Consider the following 21014-nt stretch of genomic DNA (forward strand, 5'->3'; position numbering starts at 1 on the left):
GGGGTTAGTGGGAGAACTAACTGAGATGACATAAATAAAATCTTAGAATATTCAATAATACTGCAAATCTTCAATATATGGTTGCTGTTATTACTATTAATACTTTCTAGCTTTTAAAGTACATTTAACTTAAACACTGAAAAAAAAAGGAGAAATAAGTCATTTAATGTGTAGAAAAGGAAAAATGAGGGTGGTTCATATGAATTTACATAGCTTTAGTCCCTATTAGGTCTAGATTGCCCTAGGGTAAATACAGTAGCTTATTTACTACATACTTCATATTCAAATTCAAATTCAAATTCAAAAGGTCTTATCCAGACCATCTGAATAGGGCTTTGAGGGTCCTCAGAATAGGACTAAGGTGGGCTACTAACCATTTTTGATAATCACAAGACTGTATAGATGGATTTCACTCATCATCCAAAAAGGAAGGGGCTCACTAGGTTTGATTTGACAAGGATCTTTCTTGGTCAGGGACATAAGAAAGAGTTATGTGCTTGTCTTTCTATCCAAGTAGAAGCTACATGAAGAACTCTCTCCCTCTTATCTATTGCCAAATACATGTAGTAGTCTAATCTACAGGAAAAACCATTACCTGAAGTCCTCTTTTGAGGAACCATCCATAGCTATAATCCTTAGAGGTCAGTTGATTCCACTGATTAGAGACCAGAACTAACCATGGACCATTTTTCACTTAAGACAGACAAAACCATCATCTTCATCAATGATAACTCCAAGGAACACCGAGAAAGAAGAAATGATTCAGTGGCTACAGGCTGCAGGGATCTGTTCTTCCCTCCTTATTATCTGAGCCATAAAAGGGTCACATTCATAGCGAAGTTTTGGACTTCACTCTACTGATGACGATACCAAGCATCTGTTGAAACCAGGACATGAATGTCAAGGAGGTCCAGAATACATATGTTCATCTCTACTGACTCTCCTAATCTCTGGCAGGAGATGCTCAAGGTGCAAATTGTCAGGGAATGATTTTTGGAATAGTGTCACTTAGAAGATGATTATAAACTTGAAATACAATGATAGGGCTGACCTGGAAATACTGGAAAAGATCATAGTTAATGACTATGGTGATAAACTATACATAGGCTAAGAAATCCAAGGTATGTCTATTGTCAGACTGACCAGAAAAAGTGAGAGATCTTGACATATCAGAGACTGTTAGATAAAAATGTGGCCGGCTGTAACTCAACATGGAGCTGGTTGCCCAGACCACCTGCAGACCACAACTCTCATCCAGCAACAGTGGCTTTCTCAAGGGTTATGTTGAGAAATATTACGAAGCCATATCTAGGTTTAAGAGAAAAAATTAGCAACAAATTAGTAGCAACAACAAATTGGTGATGACTGCCATAAATACAAAAGGAGTGATAACAACTAAACTATTTATTTGCTATATTTGATTCAGAAATTGAAGTTAAACTCATAAAAATAAAATCATGGCCTTATAGCTATTTCTTGCCCTGTGGACCCAATGATTGGGGTTACTCAACCAGAAAGGACAGGAACCTAGCTAGCCTTTTGCAGCAGCCAAACATTTCTGATAAAAGAAGGACTTTTAGAGCTCTGAGATGTTTTTAATACCATCTCTCAGAGGTGTCTCCTTTTCTCTCTGCTTCCCATCGTGTCACCACCATCGAAGTAATCCTAATGGACAACACTAAGGTGAAAAGCTTGATTTGCCATATGATGAGAGTAGCTCTGCATCTAGCAAATTTTATGATTTGAAATGCCACAGATAACTCGTTCAAAATATATTTAGCATTGGAGATACACTGCAGATGGAATAATGATGTGACTGCAAATGCAATGTGATGGGTAAGGGCATCTCTAGCAATTCCCATATCACCTGTGCATTTTCCAGTTCTCAAATTCTTTTAACAGTCTTCAGAAGCTTTATGGAATGTGTTTATATCTGGATAATCGCAAAGGAATGTTTCCTTTTAAAGATGGATAGGACTCATAAAATAGGTGGAAAAGAAATGTTAAAAGCATAGTAGTGCATTCAAATTTATAAAGGATCAATCCTCATCTGTGACTGCTCCTAGGAAAGTGTTAATACCACTTTTGTAGCACCAAGGATGTAGATCATCATTTAGGCATTTGCTGAGACCGCAAGCCACTTGCCTAAGGTATTAAGGGTATGTAATTTTCATAACCACAGGGTATCCATTAACTAGAATTGAAATGGATAAGGGGAATCTGACACCGACACTTCTTAGCTTCAGCTAGGAAAGACTGTTGTGTAAGTGTGTATGTGTGTGTGTGTGTGAAAGAGAGGGAGGCAGGGTGGTGTACAAGGCACACTAAGTGGAGAGTAAGAATTATACAGTCTAATGTACAGATGCAAAATCCAATATTACATAAGTCACTAATACAAAGAAAGTGTGCTTGGAAAGGTGTGATAGCAAAGCCAATAACCCTGCATTATAGTCACCAGGCCAGAAATTTATGAGCGCTCCTATTACTTCATTTGCATTTTCTTCCTATCATGGCATCCATTTAAAAAGGAAGCCAAGAAGAATCTCTGCCTATATAAAATAATCTTAATAAAAACAAGACCACCATCTGGCTTGCCTTTATCCCATGTAAAGAAACCACAGACATTTATGGGCACTGATGTGGTGAAAAGAAATCCATTCTTGAAAAGCTCACTAGTGAACTGCATAATTTTAACAAAAATGCCCACCCCTAAATGATCAGTATCAACATTTTCTAAGAGACAATACATACATAACACCTAAATAATTTCTTCAGACTTGGTGAAGACATCAACAAGTACATATACCTGATAATTAATGATTTGTATTCTAATATAAACAGTTTATTGAAAAAGACATAAGAAAAAGCTTACCTTGACGTATAGGACTACTATATGCAAGAAAGATAGGTATCTCAGGGTCAGGCGAAACACATTTCATTTTTTAAAAACACATTTCATTTTATCAGTTAACATTAACTTATATCGGTATGAAATGGAGTCATACATTATAACTTTACCATTTGGTTTAATTCATAGCAGCTTAGTGAGATTAAAATGTGGTCAAATGCCACTAATGCAGGCACATCTCTCAGATCATAAATTATACTGAGTAAAAGATTGTGAAATTCAATACTCAAACTGAGAATTGCAGAGAACCTTTGGTTTCAAATGCTGTAGTTAAACTTGATGATTATTTCTTCATTCCTCCACATCCAGTTCTTACAAACGACAGTCTGGTTCTACAGTTGGAATCTTGTTACTCTGCATAACTCCATGGCTGGTGGAGATGTTTGATCTGAGTAGGAATCTCTCAGGAATAAATGCAAAGCAGACATGTTTCTTTTTTTTAAGATTTTATTTATTTATTTGACAGAGAGAGATCACAGGTAGGCAGAGGCAGACAGAGAGAGAGAGAGGGGGAGAAGCAGGCTCCCTGCTGAGCAGAGAGCCTGATGCAGGGCTCGATCCCAGGACCCTGAGATCATGACCTGAGCCGAAGGCAGAGGCTTAACCCACTGAGCCACCCAGGTGCCCCAAGCAGACATGTTTCTAAGTGCAGCTTAAGGTGATCAAAATCTCCTCCCAGCTGATAGTGTTAAATATACTAACTAAAATAAATGAAAAACCCCCAGGATGGTCAAGTGCCAGAGTCCTTTGTACTTTCCTAACTGAGAGTGATCATCAACAAAACTGAGAGTGATCATCAACAAAACGGGCATCAGACTTGGGATATAAACTTACCTTAAGAAAACAGCATGATGGGGCGCCTGGGTGGCTCAGTGGGTTGAGCCGCTGCCTTTGGCTCAGGTCATGATCTCGGGGTCCTGGGATCGAGCCCCGCATCGGGCTCTCTGCTCGGCAGGGAGCCTGCTTCCTCCTCTCTCTCTGCCTGCCTCTCTGCCTACTTGTGATCTCTCTGTCAAATAAATGGATAAAATCTTTAAAAAAAAAAATACAGCATGCCTAGATAAATTTGAACTTTGAAAAGTAACAAATACGTTTTAAAAAAAAAAAAAAAAAAAAAAAAAAAGAAAACAGCATGAATTACACAGGGATATGGAAAATTCTGCACTGAGATTAAGAATATCAACTGCGTAAGTCACTGTGGCAGAATGATGCTCATGGTGTGACAGCAGATCATAAGGACAGTACCTGGGAGTTTTAATCCACCACCAGCTCCCTATTAGCTCCTGGTTTGGTATATACCTATAAATGAGCTACAACAAATGCTTGAGGAAATTTATAAGACTCTGAACATGACCAGTGTCAGAACACAACTGGAAATATTTAGAAATATACATAATGTCCTTTTTCAGGCAAAAGTCATAATAAAAATTTTACACATTTCTTTACTGTTTGGAGCTCTAACCGTGTATATGTTCTGTGATTTTCTTTAACTTTTTTGTGATTTTCTTTTAATGAAATATTCTAGGCTGTCAAATTTAGGGCTTTTTAAATCAGTTTTTAAAAAAATATATGATTTTTACTATTTGAGGAAAAAATAGTTTCTTACAAAAACTAACACCTACGTACCTTTTAAACATAATCAAAATACCAATAATGCAATGATTATAATAGAAACAATAAATATTATATCCAATACTGGATTCTGCATTTTAAAAGGAAATGACAAATCAGAGTGTGCGTAGGGGAAATAGGAAGGACGCTATTGGAAATGATTCAGCTGAAGCAGCTGTAGGTGTTAAGTATGAAACTGGTAAGGCACAAAACAGAAAGAATATAGTGTGCAGACTTGGAATGTGGCTGGTTGTCTTTGAGTCCCAGAACCACCAGTGTGTGATCAAACATAATGTATGTTAACCTCTCTGTGACTTAGTCTCCTCATCTGTAAAACAGGGATAATAATAGTATTCACCTCATAGGTTTCTGACAATTCAGAGTTCCTATATGTAAAGCACTCAGTTCGGTGATTAGCATGAAGTAAATGTTCCAAAAGGCGTAGCTCCCAGAGAATTGAAAGCAGTTACTCAAACATGTGTGCAGCCAAAAGACAGAAACCACTCTAATGTCCATCAACAGATAAAAATGGATGAATATAGAATGTTTTTCAATTATAATAAGGAATGAAGTGCTGATATATGCTACAATATGGGTGAATCTTAAAAACATGATGCTAAGTGAAAGAAGCTAGACACAAAAGATACTGTAAAATATTTGTACAAAATATCTAGAATAAGTAAATCCAATGAGACAGAAAGCAGACTGATAATTGCTAAGGGCTAGGGTGAGAAGGAATGGGGAGTAACCAACCACTTAATGGGTACTGGGTTTTATTTAAGGGTGATGAAAATATTTTGGAAAGAAACAAGTAGTCTTTGCATAATATTATGAATGTGGTAAACACCAGTGAAGTGTTCATGTAAAGATGTTTAATTCTACATTATGTGAATTTTACCTTATATAAATTACATTTTGTATAATTTACATTATGTGAATTTTACCTGATTATGAGAATTTTACCTTTATTTACCTTATGTAAATAAAAAATATTTAGATAATATTCATAATAACAAAGGACAAAGGTAAGCTGTTGACATATTCCTCCTTCTCCTTCTCCTTCACCTTTGTGGATGGGGAACTCACTCCCTTACATAAGGCAACCCATTCCGTGTTCAGGCAGGTCTGGTGCCATCAAAGACCAGCGTTAGTGAAAGGATTTATAAAGCCCATTTAACAGTTCTGTAAGCTAACAGCCGTGCAGAGTTGGTAAGTTATGTAGTCTCTCTTCACCTCAATTACTGATATTTAAAATAGGAATGCAAATGCTTATGGAACCAGTCTGTAGTGTGGGTTAAATAAGATAACTTACACTGTGTCTAGTATAATGTTCCCAACAGACAGTAGGTGCTTACCAGGAACTAATACAATCTGAACATATCAGATATAATTGTTGACAAAGATTTCGGGTAAACTGGAGAGAGGACGAAGGGGATGTTTTGACTCAAAAGTTAATTCTGCTGACCTGCACCAATGGCCTCCCTCTAAAACTTGACTCTATTTCTCCCTCTGGAGCCAAAAAGTAATATAATTCTCACCCTGAAGGAAACTCTTCAACTGTGACTACCTGAAGAGGCAAGAAAGAGAGACAAGCTAGGCTAAGTGCACAATTTGTTTAAACACAGAATTTAGGCACCTGGGTGGCTCAGTCAGTTAAGCATCTGACTCTTGATCTCAGCTCAGGTCTTCATCTCAGGGTTGTGAGTTCAAGCCCTGCACTGGGCTCTATGCTGGGCATGAATTCTACTTAAAAAACAAACAAACAAACAAACAAACAAAAACTACACCAAAACAAAACACAAAACTTAACTTTTAACCTTTTTGGAGGCTCGGTCCTCCTTCAATGACAAAACTGTAAAACTCTAATAGTAAAATGGCCTCTTCTCCTTACCTACTACCAGAGTAGTTAAACTAAAGAGTATTTAATAGGGACACCTGGTTGGCTCAGTCAGTAGAGTGTGTGACTCTTGATCTCAGGGTCCTGAGTTTGAACCCCACATTGGGTGTAGAGCTTACTTTAAAAAAAAAAAAAAAAAAAAAAAAAAAAAAGATTACCAAAGAGATTTCCAATTATAGAAGGCATACAAGCAATGGTGTCTCCCCTTAGAAAACTGACGAAGGAATTAGGCAAGGACCTCTTCTCTCCCTGTTTTGCCTCTTTCTCTCTCTCTTTTTTTTAAAGATTTTATTTATTTATTTGAAACAGAGAGAGAGAGATCACAGGTAGGCAGAGAGGCAGGCAGAGAGAAGGGAAAGCAGGCCTTCGGCTGAACAGAGAGCCCAATGCAGGGCTCGATCCCAGGACCCTTGAGATCATGACCCAAGCCGAAGGCAGAAGCTTAACCCACTGAGCCACCCAGGTGCCCCTCTTTTTCTCTTTTTTGTACCGCAGTCTCAACACCTCAACTATTTATATAACCCACTCTGGAGAATGATCATCTTGGAGGGTCGACATTCACCCAGAGTGGCTGTAACAGGTCATTACGCTTATTGTCCTAGCCTTTAGAACGATCAATAATCCCAAATGAAGAGTAATGGTCATTATAAAGCCAAACACAGGTTGATGATCCTTCCTTACCGATATTAAATTTGCCTACTGCTTCCTGAATATTTGTCTGCCACTGCCCTTGTTGCATTCAGCTGATGCCCTTTCCTGGAAGGACTCACAAGTCCACCCCTTCCTTTTATGTGAGTCTCATACATATCCTCTCCTGAGCACTTCCATGATGACTAGTTGCTTCCATACATATTTAACATATTTTACTGTTGTCTTAAAGATGAAGTGTGCTTGATACTGAGTAAGTTACAGAATACTTTTGTTTGTTTTTTTTTTAATCACCAAATATACTCAAAGCTCTCTTTTTTCCCTCTACTTCTAAAAGGCTTACAGCATTTCTTAATTATTGCCCCATTGCTCATACTCCTGAGTGTAATAGCTCTATTTTAGTCTCACTTCAGTATAAATATGATCCCAAATGTTATTTTAAATGTTCACACATTCAGCCAATCACTCATGAAATATTTACTGAGTATCAAATTGATAGGAGTTAACATGCTTTAGAGATAAGATCATTAATAAAGTAAATACAATTCATAATTGTATTTATTTTATTAATTATTAAATGATTAAATGTATTAATGATCAATTAAAAATTAATCATTAATAAAGTAAAAAACAATAGGTTTTTAAATTAGAAAGACCTAGACTTAAATTCTGGCTCTGCCATTTTCTTGCCATCTGACAATGAAGAGATTAACTTCCTTGAATCTCAAGTTTCTTGCTCACAATTATATTTACTTGCTCAAAATGTTATAAGATATAAAAATGCATGTGCACAAATCACTTAAATACTTTTCATATTTTTCTTATTCCCTCTATGAAAGTGTCATTTCTCTTTTCCAAATAACTTCTAAACTTCAATTAGGATTTATAAATATATTTTTATATAATTTGTTTCAAGTCAAATTATCCTGATTTTTGCATATTAATAAAACTGTAATTGACCCTATATATCTATTGTAATTTTGTCTATTTTATAATAGCGACCAGAAACTTAGACATACTTACCTATGTCTCCCATGCATTATGAGTAAAGTCTGAAATTCATAAGAAAATACGTGTACTAAAAAACCTTTCAGAACTCACATTCCTTGGATTTTTCATTTTTATTTTCTCAACAGTAGAATGAAAAGATCATGATGTGTACAAAAAATTTCTACACTCTACCTCTGAAAAGCTTTGTGGTCATGGATGTGGTATTTAAACCTATTGAGCCTCAGTTTCTCATCCTTAAAATGTACCTGATACCTGATTACGCTTTGCCACACTACTTCATTTATTTCTTGTAAGATGGGTGTTTATGTACACAGACATGCTTTATAAACATTAAAACTAACCAAAAACAGCTATCCTTACTTTTTTTTGACATTTTTGCTCTCTCTTGATTATTCTTCTCGATTTTAGTAGCAAACAGATGAACACCTTTCTCCTAAAATTATTTTTGAATAATATTTATGTTTGAAATTGACATGAAAGTCTACTGCCAGTAATAAATTAATTTGAAAAGTTCCAGACATTTTTTGATTCTATAACTTGATGATTCTGACTTGATTGTCTTTTTTTTTTTCTTCTTGGTAAGTTAATCACATAATTACAAACTAGTAGATTATTTTATGCAAGAAGATTATTCCACAAATTAGGTCACTGTCAGTTATCATTACCATTCTTTTCAAAACATATCAAATCTTAGGATCTGTTAACACCTGTCTCAGTGTATATCATTTTATTTCCCTCAAATGAACATTATGAATAATTGCAAAGACCTAATCAGGAAAAAAATTAAAAATTCATTGTAAAGGACAACCATGAATATCTGCAATGATCAAGAGTAGTATAACATCAACACAGAACGAGAATGTTTTTCTAGAATAGAAGGGAACAGGCATATTTGGGATTGCCTTTTTCACAAGCTGGGACTTCATATAACCTTTTCCTGCCATTGTTTTGTATTTGTTGTGATCTTACCTTCATAGAGGGATGAAGAAATAAATTGTTTGATTAAAGATTGTTTCTTATATACCCCATTATGTTCTAATCCCTTTCCCCTTCCAAGTCCATCAAGGGCATAAACAGACATGACTGCTTCTGAAGTGATAGAAGCCTGACAATCATGAAAGATAAATACCAATTCAGTGAAAAGTATAAGACTAAAAATATAGATGTATTTAAGTTTTAGAAACCTCTGCCCGAGCCTCCCCATCCCCAATGTAACATACTAGGGGAAAAATGAGTAACAAGCTCATACTATAATTATAGATGAGGATCAATTGGTACTTTGTAATTACTAGGTTGCAATCATGCCAAACTGAGTCCCTTCCCAACAGAATCTTTCTCTAAAGCCACCAGAAGGCATATAAGGACAGGACTGTTACAGAGAAGATGTCTGCACAAAGCCTGGGGGAATATGCAAGGTGCATACACAAAGGAAGTAACACTTGATGTTTCTACAGTAATTAACTTTGTATAGTGCTAGAGCTCAAAGGGATCCTGGGAACATCTTGCCCAACTACCTCATTTTACAGAGAACTCCACTTGGGCCAGGGCAAGTACTGACTTCCCTGGTTCAAACAGTTAATAAATAGCAAAGCCCATATATAAATTTCTGGTTCCCATTCCTACTTCGTTGGCTCTCTATACAATGCTGCCTCTCTTTATCAATGCTGGATAGGTTTTATTCCCCCAGTCTTTCGCAGAACATCACCTAATAATGTACCTTTTTTAGCAGGCAACCTAAAATTAGGAATTTGACTGACAATAACTAAGACAACTCTCTGCTAAAACCAATAGTTTCTCTCTCCCTCTATAAGCATATCTTATACAAAATAAGATTTAATTCTTGCCCCAAATTCCTGTTTTTTTGTGTTTTGTTTTTGTTTTGTTTTTTTGGCTTCTAAGGGAAGGAGATAGAATGATTTAAAATTTACAAAAGTATCCAGCATATTGCTGTGGTGACTCTAAAAAATGTTGAACAGACTTTTCTATTAATTTAAAGGATTTGCTGGAACTGGGAAGGCATATTACATAAATAATAAGAGTACAGTAAAGGACAAAAATGAAACATTTCATCATGACAAAAAGTTCAGGGAAATACAGACATTAAAGAAAATAAGTTACACCAAAATAGTTTTAAAATCTTTGTGAGTATATATGTATTTATATTGTTACAGTCTAATAATTATGAAAAAACAATATTGAGAGAAGTAAAAAGTAACTAATATTAATGTATAGTAATAATATTAGTATGTAACAAATATTTTTAAGATAGACATATAAATACATATAAATAGCATGTATTTATACTATATGGTACAAAAAGAATACTGATTTCAACCTTCTGGGGTTAATTTTAGGTAAAGATCCTAAATTCAAAACTGTTTTACTATGCAAAAACCTCATTCCTGAGTATTTCAAATCATAATGAAAATAAAATGTATGAAGCTTGCTGGTGATGCCCCAGATTGTATAATCCTACAAAAGACATTAACAGAAGCTCTAAAAATCTAATTAAATTTTAGAGTGCTAGTAATGTCGCCATAAGGCCCATGTAAGCTATTATCTACATTAATAAAAATTAAATTCAGACTATATCCATATCTGGATAATAATATACCTAGTTTCAAGGTCATTCTTATTTCCTTAAGGATATTTCTTCTCTATTCTCATAAATAAAAATTGATTAATTCTGAAGGGGAAAACCAAACCCTTTCTCTTTATCTTACCATTCTTCTTTTAGGCCATGTAAAAGGGATTAACAGCCTTCCCAAGTGGGGGAATAGAGAGAACACACTTTGCCTTTCTACTCTTTGTCCTCAAAAGAAAGGAAGGTCTCTGCATCAGCATACTTTGTTTTACTGTGCTTTGCAGAGTTTTTCTTTTTCTTTTTTTTATTTTTACAAATTGAGGGTTTGTGACAAACCTGTATCGAGCAAGCCTATTGGTGCCATTTTTCTAAAAGTCTTTGCTCACTTCAGGTCTCTGTCACATTTTGGTAACTCTTGTACTACAATTTTTTTATTATTATTATAAATTTTATGGTGATGTGTGATCTTTGATGTTACTATGGTAATTGTTATAGGGCACCAAGGACCATGACCACCTAAGAACAGCAAACTTAACTGATATTTTGAGTGTTCTGACTGTTCCATACCAGTCTTGTCCCCCATCTCTCTCTCCCCTCAGGTCTCCCTACTTGAAACACAATAATATTGAAATCAGGCCAACTAATAACACTGTAACAGCCTCTAAGTGGTCAACCGAGAGGAAGAGACACACATGTCTCTCACTTTAAATCAAAAGCTAGAAATGACTCAGCTTAATGAAGAAGGCAGGTCAGGAGCCTAGACAGGCTGAAAGCTAGGCCTCTTGTACCAAACAGTTAGCCAAGTTGTGGATGCAAAGAAGAGGTTCTTGAAGGAAATTAAAAGTCCTACTGTAGTGAACACACGTATGATGAGAAAGGCAAACAGCCTATTGCTGATAGAGAAAGTTTAAGTGGTCTGGATAGAAATCAAACCAGCCACAACAATCCCTTAAGCCAGGACCCAATCCAGAGCAAGGCCCCAACTCCCTGTGAAGGCTGAGAAAGGTGAGCATGCAGCAGCAGACAAGTGTGAAGCCAGCAGAGGTGGTTCATGAGGCTTGAGGAAAGATGTTTCCATAACACAAAAGTGCAAAGTGAGTGGGCAAGGGCTGGTATAGAAGCTGCATCAAGTCATCCAGAAGATCTAGTGAGATCATTATGAAGGGGGCTGGACTAAACAACAGATTTTCAATGCAGATGAAACAGCCTTTTGTTGTAAGCAGACACCATCTGGAACTTTCATAGCTAGAGAGGACAAGTCAGTGCCTGGCTTCAAAGTTTCAGAGGACAGGCTGACTGTTGTTAGGGACAAATGTAGCTGGTGTCTTAGGTTAAACCCAGCACTCATTTAACATTCCTAAAGTCCTATAGCCCTTAAGAATTAAGTTAAATCTCCTCTGCCTGTGCTCTCTAAAGGGAATGACAGAGCCTGAGTGACATCACATCTGTTTACAATGTGGTTTACTAAGAATTTTAGGCCCACTGTTGAGAACTACTGTTCAGAAACAAAGATTCCTTTTAAAATATTACCAATCACTGACGATGCTGCTGGTCACCCAAGACTTGTAAGGAGATCAATGTTGCTTTCATGCCTACTAACACAACATCTATTCTCCAGCCCATGGATCAATGAGTTATCTCAACTTTTAAATATTATCTAAGAAATACATTTCATAAGGCTATACAACTGCCCGAGATAGAGACTCCACTGATGGATCTGAGCAAAGTAAATCAAAAACCTTCTGGAAAGGATTCACCATTCTAGATGCCATTAAAAACATGTGTGATTCATGGCAAGAGGTCAAAATATCAACACAAACAGGAGTTTGGAAGAAGCTGATTCCAACCCTCAGGGATGACTTTGAGGGTTTCAGACTTCTGTGGAGGAAGTAACTGCAAGTGTGGTGAAAACAGCAAGAGAACTAGAATAGAAGTGGAGCCCAAGATGGAATGGAATTGCTGCAATCTCATGATCAAACTTGAATGGATATAAAGTTACTTTTTATGGAGGAACGGAAGAATTGGGTTCATTGTTTTTTAAGATTTATTTTAGAGAGAGAGCACATAAGCAGGGGAGGGGCAGCAAGACAGGAAAAGAAGCAGACTCCCCACTGAATGTAGAGCCCTAGACAAGGCTCTATTCCATGACCCTGAGTCCAAACTATATATAGATAAGGGCCAGCTTGGTCTTTTCTCTCTTTGCACCAACATCAGTGTCTGCAACTGTTCTAGTTAAGTCAGCCTAGACTCTTCCTGGGACAGTTTATCTTTAATTCAAAGTTAAGGGTGCAGGGCTTTGGTACAACCCAAATTCAGTATTTATATTTTAGCAGTACTTTCCTACTGTACTTTGGGAGCTCCTCAGTCTTCATTAATAAAACCTTAAGTGGTATTTGATTGCTTAATTCCCTTTTTAAGTGGTTAAAAAAAACCCTGACAGGAGGCAGGGTGTGACTGACAAGACCTCCATGCCTTCAAAGAATCACACTGCCAAATTATGGTATTAAATCTGTCAGCAAATTACCATTTTAATGTGCAATACCAAGAATTAGCATAGCCCCCCAAACTCTTGAAAAACAGACATTTCCTCTCTCCACCTCTCATACACACACCTGATTGATATCTTGACATATGAATAAAATATACATTATTCAAAATGAATTATAGTAGGAATGTCTGGAAACAAGTCAGTTTTTTTCTAACTCAAACTCTAAAAATTCAGGTATTTTCCTGGTTTTCTATGTTTAACTACATATCATGGTCTTACATTTCTATCATTTATCTTAGATCTTCTTAGCTCCTAGTTTTTCTCCATCCATCTGCTTGGTCTTTGACCTGTTGGTAGGCTCTCTGAACCCATCCCTGCAGGTAGGTTCATTCCCTACTAACTATTCCCTATAGAATGATCTATCTATTCTCAATCAATGAAACTAACCTAAACACTAATCCTGAAAATGGATTTCTCTATTATTTTTTCCCCTCTTTGAAATCTGACATGTCTGAAGGGCACCTGGGTGGCTTAGTCAGTTGAGCATCTGACTCTTGATTTAGCTCAGGTCAGGACCTGAGTCCTGAGATTAGGCCCTGCTCTGGATTCCATGCTGGGCATGGTGCCAATTTAGGATTCTCTCATCCTCTGCCCACCCCTGCTAGTACATGCTCCCTCTTAAGAAAAAGGAAAAAAAAAAAGGAAATCTGACATGTCTGAAACATCATCCTGGCATGGGAAAATGTATAAAAGTTCCAGGCTTTCCTTAGCTCCCAGTACGAGAGAGAGTTATATATGTGCTGTCTTAAAACTGTGTTTTTTGTTTGAAAGTGAAAATTGGACTTAAAGTGGAAAAAAAAAGTAACAGGAGATAAACAGGAAATTTAAAGTAGAGACATCTGGAGATAGGAAGACAGCCTTGCATAGCTTGATACTGATGATAAAATAGCACCTCATATTTATATGATACTTCATCATTCATATAATGTTCTCATATACATTCACATCTAATCTACATACCAAACACAAATTAGATTTGATCATTCTCAGTTAACAGATGAGGACATCTGGGCTGCTGGACAACCAGAGCGGACGCAGCAGAGGAAGTAATATTTTCTAAATCATGTCAGAGATTATTTTCAGTAATATTTGTTAGATGGGTAATTGTGATACAGCTGCCACAACTATAGTAAATACAGAATCATTAGTGTTGTTTGCCCAATATCCATTCAGAGAACCATCTCTCCCATCTCTGTGTGACTCTGAGGTTGTCAGATTAGTAACCCTGATACAGGGGTGCCTGGGTGGCTCCGTCAGTTAAGCATCTAACTCTTGGTTTCAGCTGAGGTCATGATCTCAGGGTCATGAGATTGGCCCCGTGTATGGCTCCAAGCTCAGCATAGAGTCTACTTGAGAATCTCTCTCACCCTCTACCTTCCTTTGTTTGACTCACTCACTTTTTTTCCCTCTCTCTCACTCAAAAAATAAATGAATAAAATATTAAAAAAAAAGAAAAAAGAAAGAAGCCTTGATACATGACCCAGAGTAGTCAGTACCCATGCACTGGTCAAAACTTCAGAGATCTTTTTGGTGTTTAATTGACATTCTGGAGGGAGAGCGGGCAATTCTCAAATTTATTTTGAGTCGTGTTTGTTTCTTTTACAACTGAGAAGTCTTATGGTTACATACATCTGCCTATCACTCTAACAGTAGAAAATAGTGTCTGAATGACATGGGTTATTTTCCCATCCACCTATATATTCATTTACTTTCCCCTTCCTGAGAGATAAGTATGTTAGCCCACTTTAACTCAACACACTGGTTCATGGTTCTCTGGTTACTCAGATTCTGGTTAATGATACTTCCTGTTGACCACTACATTATCTGCTACATTCTTGGCACATAACCTTTTACTTATCACTGAGCTTATAACTCACCACTAAGCTTCACCACCTGTGAGCTTGCTATGCTTGCTTCATAGTAGGAAACCATCAGGCAACTTGATCTCACTCTGTTAATGCCCATGATCCCATGAGGCATAATTCTTCCTACATTTTCATGCAAAATTTTCCTTCAGGCAATTATTTTAGGGGAAGCATATAATAGTGGTTAAGGGCATTTGCTTCTCTTTCAAACTGGCTTAGATATAAGTCTTGATACTACCTTCCATGAGCTGAGTATCCTTCAGAAAGTCATTTTAAGCCTACATCTCCTCATTCTTAAAATTGGGAAATAATAGTATCTACTCTTATTTTGGATTTTGAGGTAACAGAATTGAAATACGTGTGAGAAAACTCAACACATGATAAAGTCTCAGTGAATTCATTCAAATATATTTACTGAGTGTGTGTGTATATAACCATATATATGATTATCATGTATGTGTATATATATATATCTCATTATGTGTGTGTATGTGGGTATGTGTATATATATATATACACATATATATAATAGTCAAAGTATCCCTCCTATATTCTCCTAGGTCTCAAGATGCACATAAATAAAACAAAATCATAATGTTCTCGTGGGTATTGACTATAATAGTAGAGACAGGCGAGCATATAAAATAATATATACTATAAATATATAAATGTAATATTTTTAAATATGAGAAGTTAATCATAAACACTGGTTTTTGGGGGGTATTTAAGGAGTTACTACTTCTGTTACACTGATATGGACCTAATGAATTATAGAAAAATAATTATTATATCTTTATTACCACACTAACTCTCAAAGACACTAGATAATTAGAATATGCCAACATTTATGATTGGTGAGCAACATTTCAACCTCCTAGGCATGTACCTAGAATCTAGTATTTTCATGGGATTTTATGCTTAAGTTCCTTGAATGGAGAGGTAGGTATATTAAGGCAAGTTACACCTCAGAACAACTGACAATGAAAGTAATGTTAAAAGGAGTCACATGTTAATATGTTGAATGGAAGCTGGTGTGGGGGAGGGTAGTAAGTAAGATTCATTATTACACCAGTAAAGAGAATAGTATCAAGCATATGAAACCTCAATAATATTTTCTTTTTTTTTTTAAAGATTTTATTTATTTATTTGACAGAGAGAGATCACAAGCAGATGGAGAAGCAGGCAGAGAAAGAGAGAGAGGGAAGCAGGCTCCCTGCTGAGCAGAGAGCCCGATGCGGGCCTCAATCCCAGGACCCTGAGATCATGACCTGAGCCGAAGGCAGCGGCTTAACCCACTGAGCCACCCAGGCGCCCTCAATAATATTTTCTTAAATGGCAAGGTTAAATTATGGTATGTCTTATACTGTTAAGCAAACTGCAAAATTTGTGCTTCATTCTGCACCAATGAAATAATCATGAACAAAATTCAGCTTGGGGTTATAGAAAGGCCTTGATAAGGAAAATGAACTTCAGGAGTGAGAAAATTAAGGGAGAGATGAATTAGGAGGTGATTGTAATAATCCAGGAGATAAATCATGTAGTCTGAAATGGCAGTGGCAGTGGCAGTGCCACAGACAGTGGCAGTACTGATACAGAAAAATAAAACAAAGGGACAGTGTTTTTGCAAACCTTTCCCTAAAGTTTAAAGGATTTTCAAGAGCACCTGAGTGGCTCAGTGGGTTAAGCCTCTGCCTTTGGCTCAGGTCATGATCTCAGGGTCCTGGGATCAAGGCCTGCATCAGGTTCTCTACTCAGCAGGAAGCCTGCTACCCCTCTCTCTCTACCTGCCTCTCTGCCTACTTGTGATCTCTCTGTGTCAAATAAATAAATAAAATCTTCACACACACAAAAAATAAAATAAAGTGTTTTCAAGTTATTGGAAAATAAAAATTTATAAGTACTTCTAAAACTGCTGTAATAATTTTGGAATACCAAAAAGCATGAAACAATTATTCTGAGAGGCATAAGTGCATAACGTCCTTCATATACGTACACTTAAGCCTACACAGATAAAAGATATGCACACAACCCGCAGATACACACAAATATTCCTACATACTGAACAAATCAACGTTATAATCATCACTGCTTTGCAAACATTACTGCCCTGTCATATAACAACATACAACTTTCCCAGCAATAATTTTCTCTTGTTTCCTGATTAACAGACACATAATATATACACAGAGACAGTAATATTCCTTCAGTGGCCGGACTCTCTATGGAGTGCCAGATTTGCACAAGTATTTTAATAAAGCTGTAATGTGTTCTTTAAGTGTTATTGGTCCCTCCAAGTAAAATATCATTTCTTATATAGTAGAAGGTGGGCAAGATTAATGCCATCATTTAACTGCATCTGCCATTATTTTTAGTGTTTTATTCATCTCTTTATAAATGAAACACTAGCAGTGACTTGATCACACTGTAATTATGTTTAAGTGCCCACGTAGTAAAAAGTACACTAGGTCCTTTTTAGTGGTTAAAGGTAGCCTCTGGAACCCAGAACATCTAATCTTGAATCCTGGTTCCATCTCCTATGGAGTTAAGTAATCTCAGGCAAGTTACTGAAATTCCTTGTCTAAAATCTTTTTTTTTAAAGGAAATAAGTATATACAATATACATATGATAATTTTATACTATACACAAATAATGTTTTATATATATATATATATATACACACACACACAATTTTATATATATATATATAAATATATATATGAACATCCCCCATTACATTTTAAGTACTACATAATTGTTACTATTTTGTTGTCATTATTATTATTATTACTGCTACTTGTGTTATTACAGTTTGCTGTGTGATCTTGGGCAAGTCAAAGGTAATGTGATAATCAGTCATTTTCCATGAGCAAGAAAGATACCAAGACTCTAGGTTTGGTGTCTCTTTTACTGATGGTTTTTCTCCACATTATTTAACAAAGGCTTGGGTACATAAAATTCACAATAATTGGGGAAGCAAGAGTTAGAAACACAACCTTCTAGATGACAAAGCCTCTGCCTTAGAAGGGAAAAGACATGAGACAAATGCTCTCATAAAGAACAATATTTAAAAGAAAAAGAAAAGAATAATATTTAATAATCAGTGACATATGATATGTAAAGGAGGCTTATAAGTACATGTACTCAGTGGTAAGAACAGGTTCAGGAATCATGTAAAGTTGTCTAAACCTCAAGCCTCCTTCTTGCTAGATATATGGCCTTGGGCTAGCTACTTAACTCACTGGAACCTCAGCATTGTGGTAGGATTACACTTCCCAGCAGAGGCTCTGAAGACAGACTGCAGGTGGATCTTTTACCCACTAGCTGTATGACCTTGGACAAGTTCTTTAACCTCTCAATGATTCCTCATTTGTAAAAGGATGCTATTATTGGCCACATGCATTGAATTGCGATGATACTTTGAATGAGCTAGTATAGATAAAGACAAAGTTGTAATCAGCAAGTAGTAAGCACTCAAACACATGCTAATCATTGATATTGAGATGGGACTCATGACCTACAGTTTTTTTTTTTTTTAAGATTTTATTTATTTATTTGACAGAGAGAGATCACAAGTAGACAGAGAGGCAGGCAGAGAGAGAGAAAGAGGGAAGCAGACTCCCTGCTGAGCAGAGAGCCCGATGCGGGACTCGATCCCAGGACCCTGAGATCATGACCTGAGCCGAAGGCAGCGGCTTAACCCACTGAGCCATCCAGGCGCCCTCATGACCTACAGTTTTGACAAGCACTCCCAAATTAAATCAAGAGGAGAAAAAAAAAAATCCTTAAGGTTCTAAATTTAGGTGCCAGATCTCTCCTGAATGACTTGAAAATGGAAAGCACCAAAAAGCTTCTGCTACTATAAACCAAATTGCTAAAATGGATTTTTTTTTTTAATTTCCTATGAAGAACTATCAATTCACTCTGTATTCACAGTCCTACACATGCCCAAAACCTGGGTAAAGGGGAGCTTACCTTACCTTAAGCCAATTGATAGAAATTCAGAGTCTGAAAGCCTGAATTCAAACCCCTATTCTGTCACTTATTTGCTTTCTGTCAAGTCATTTACTTCTCTGAGGTTTAGGTGTTCATCTATAAAACAGGATGAAACTACTTTGTTGTTAGTATTGTTCTTCCTCACTTAACTACTACACACCAGTTTATTAACCTATGACACTAAAGAATAAAGGGAATTAGAAGGAAAAAAAGATTATACTTCTTTCATTAAACCACTAGGCTAGATTAAACTTGGCTCTCTCCAACTGCTGCAGAGAGGAGAATTTCTTGAAACTGCCTTAGCCCCTCAAAATATATTTAGCACTGTCACTTTCAGGGTAAAAAATAAATAAATAAATAAATAAAAATTATAAGAGCTCAACCCACAAGATACTGATAGCATGAAGTAAAACATATGCTGATGTGACTCATCCAGTATCAAACCTAAATAAACTCCATGAGTTTATTTATAGCAGGAGGTGTTTCATACTCAGAGAAACAAGCTCCACATCAGATTCTGAATTCAATTCAAAGAACAAGGCTGAAGGTATGAATGAGCTGCAGGATAATGTACTAGAATATGAGAATTTACTGAATTTGAGTGAAAGAAATCAAGAAGAGAATGAGAAAATAATTGGTATGAATAAAACCAGCCCTTTAAGAAAGATGCCAGTTAAGTGGGACAGCAGCAAAATTCTCTAAAGCTCTGGAGGCTATGGAAGAGAAAAACAGATTCTACATTCAAATCACATTAACATCACATTTATTTATCTTCCTACCAGAGTGGCCTGGCTCACTGTAACATATACATAGCAAGCTAGTTTGGTTCACTAAAAAAAAACACCAAAAACATAAAACAAAAAAGCAAACAAAAGCTAGGACTGTGTCACAGCAGGAAAAAAAAGGGTATATTCTTTCTTAAATAAGAAAATGCACAGATAAAAAGGCCATCTGCAAAACTACTGTCTTCTCCTTCCCTGGGTAATGCCCCCTCCCCCCTTATCACAGGAAAGTTTGAGATTCAGATCACCAAGCAATGCTGACAAATCAGGGAATTATGGATTTAAGAACCAACCCAAAATCAAAAAAGAAATAAAATTTTCATTATTTATCTATCTATCTGGTCAGTGAACAGCTAAGTGTCTCCTCCACTGCAAGGTCCTAGCTGGGTGCTGCAAAAGACAGCAAAAAGAGCAGGATAAACTCTCTGCCCTTAAGGATCACATAAGCCCCATGAGGAAGAGACATGAAAACAATGCAGTTACCTCGATTTCTGTGCAAAGCTTTATACTGATGTTTGGATCATTCCTGATTATGAACAGAGGAGGAAGTGGTGGAGAGGGGTATATTTTGGAAATTCCACCTAAATATCAGCTTCAAAAATATGTAACAAGGGGCGCCTAGGTGGCTCAGTGGGTTAAAGCATCTGCTTTCAGCTCAGGTCATGATCCCAGGGTCCTGGGATCGAGCCCCACATCGGGCTCTCTGCCTGTCAGGGAGCCTGCTTCCTCCTCTCTCTCTCTCTCTCTGCCTGCCTCTCTGCCTACTTGTGATGTCTGTCAAATAAATGGATAAAATCTAAAAAAAAAAAAAAATGTAACAAGAAAAACCTGCTAATTTTAGAATGAACATGATCAAGGAACAGAGGTTCAATGTCATTAAAGAAAAAAAAAAAGGGAAACAAGAATTAGGCAATTATTGTAACCCTTGCAGAATCTAATAAGAACCTCCGAGTCTTTCTCTGAGTTTGTATCTGAAATCCTATGATTACGTCTTAGAGTTAATTCAAGTAAAGGAGAATTATAAGGTCCTAAGAAAATGCCTTTTACTTCATCATTTGTAAATAATTCCAGGCATTAAAACATTGGTTTCTTCTGACAAAATTAATCTATAGATTTAAAAATTATTTTTTATGATTTTAATTTATTTATTTGTCAGAGAGAGAGAG

General features: G+C 36.5%; 1 protein-coding gene across 6 annotated transcripts in view; it reads right to left on the reverse strand.

Annotated features, from left to right (window-relative positions):
• The window catches only part of CNTN4 (contactin 4), a 963126-nt gene that overhangs the window by 598957 nt on the left and 343155 nt on the right, over positions 1–21014 (reverse strand). Inside the window, exon 1 of one of the 6 annotated variants that reach the window (XM_047746474.1) lies at positions 8436–8485. The exons of the other annotated variants lie outside the window; for them this stretch is intronic. The gene's annotated coding sequence lies outside the window, so the exon portion shown is untranslated. Of the gene's footprint in view, positions 1–8435; positions 8486–21014 lie in introns of those variants that run through there. 6 annotated transcript variants of the gene reach the window in all.

The sequence above is a fragment of the Lutra lutra genome, chromosome 1, assembly GCF_902655055.1.
Source record: "Lutra lutra chromosome 1, mLutLut1.2, whole genome shotgun sequence".
NCBI classification, from domain to species: Eukaryota; Metazoa; Chordata; class Mammalia; order Carnivora; family Mustelidae; genus Lutra; species Lutra lutra.